Below are 1,302 nucleotides of genomic sequence, written 5' to 3'. Positions count from 1 at the left end.
GAGCCCCTGGACCTTAGACCTTCGATTCCATTCCCTTCTTTTTTCCTAACCCCAACCAATCATCTTGATCCTCAGCTAACGTCATCATTACTCTCTCCACACACCTCCCCTCGTTCTGAGTGCGGCTGCAGGAAGAACAGAATCACGCGGACTCACGTACATCAGGTTCACGGGCGCATCACGGACCCTTTCCCTCGCAAGCCCCTTGGGCCCATCCCACATCATGATTCTGCCCTCCTTTCCCTTCTTCTGAAGCTCTTAATTTTGACCCAAAGTATATTTAGTGAAGAGTCACTTATTAAACTTACTCTTTTAAGATATTTTTTGGGGTGCCTGGGTGGCTCAGTCAGTTGAGTGTCTGCCTTCAGCTTGGGTCATGGTGTCAGGGTCCTGGGATCGAGGCCTGCGTTGGGCTCCCTGCTCACTGGGGTGTCTGCTTCCTCCCCTCCCTCTATCCCTACCCCTGCTCGTGCTCTCTCACTTGCTCACTCTTCCTCTCAAATAAATCTTTAAAAAAATAAAGATATTTTTCGTGTTTAGAGATACTTCTCATTTACAACACTTCAAGCAGTAAATTGTTATTTGTTCTTCACAGTCATGACAACATTAAATGAAAATAAGAAAAAAATCATCTATCACTTTACCATCGACACAAAATCATATTGTAAATTTTCCCTATTTCTCTCCAGGGTTTCTCCTTTGTAGGTGCTTTGGAATTTAAATCTACTGGTCATTTGTTATGATTTGGCCCAAAGAGTGACTGTTCTGCGTTGCTGGCGGCATGCTGGTCTCGCCCCAGATCGCTGTGGCTCCGCAGAGGACAAGGCCACCCGACATAAGTACTTACCAAGAAGGGCTGGCCCCTGGATTGTCGTGCCAGAGCCACAGGCCGTGCAGCTCCCCGAGGGAGGACTGAGTGCTGAGGAGGAAGACATCCAGTCCCCCTCGCTCAAAGACTGCCTTCTGAAGGTCACAAAGGTGATGGGGCTCACTCCGTCCCTCTGATCCATACAGGGTGATAACCACCTAAAACACGACAAGGGAAGATAAAATGCAGGACGTTTGAACGTGATCACTTCAATTTATCCCTAAGGGGAAAGAGGGAGACAGAGAGAACTGTACTGAGATGAAGTCTCTGGGGGGCTGGACAAGCACAGCAGGCTCTGCAGACATACAGTTGAGAACCAGGACCCGTGACCCTAACGAGGTGAGAATGTACCTTGCGCGCTAGAGGACGTGAAGCAAGGAGCAAAGAGCATTTATTTCATTAACCTTAGCTGTTGTGGCGGCTTTTCTTCGATA

At 48.3% G+C, this 1,302-nt stretch overlaps 1 long non-coding RNA gene across 1 annotated transcript in view; it reads right to left on the bottom strand.

Moving 5' to 3' along the window:
• Positions 1-1,299, bottom strand: part of LOC117797894 — a 5,674-nt gene extending 4,375 nt beyond the window's left edge. The window contains exons 1-2 of the long non-coding RNA XR_004622730.1: positions 1,273-1,299; positions 848-1,026 (exon numbers count right to left, since the gene is read on the bottom strand). This is a non-coding gene — a long non-coding RNA (uncharacterized LOC117797894). The remainder of the gene's footprint in view (positions 1-847; positions 1,027-1,272) is intronic.
• Positions 1,300-1,302: the final 3 nt, after the last annotated feature.

The sequence above is a fragment of the Ailuropoda melanoleuca genome, unplaced genomic scaffold (genome assembly GCF_002007445.2).
Source record: "Ailuropoda melanoleuca isolate Jingjing unplaced genomic scaffold, ASM200744v2 unplaced-scaffold1756, whole genome shotgun sequence".
Classification (NCBI taxonomy): Eukaryota; Metazoa; Chordata; class Mammalia; order Carnivora; family Ursidae; genus Ailuropoda; species Ailuropoda melanoleuca.
Note: the sequence above shows the minus strand (reverse complement) of the source record. Positions and strands in the feature narration are given on the sequence as shown.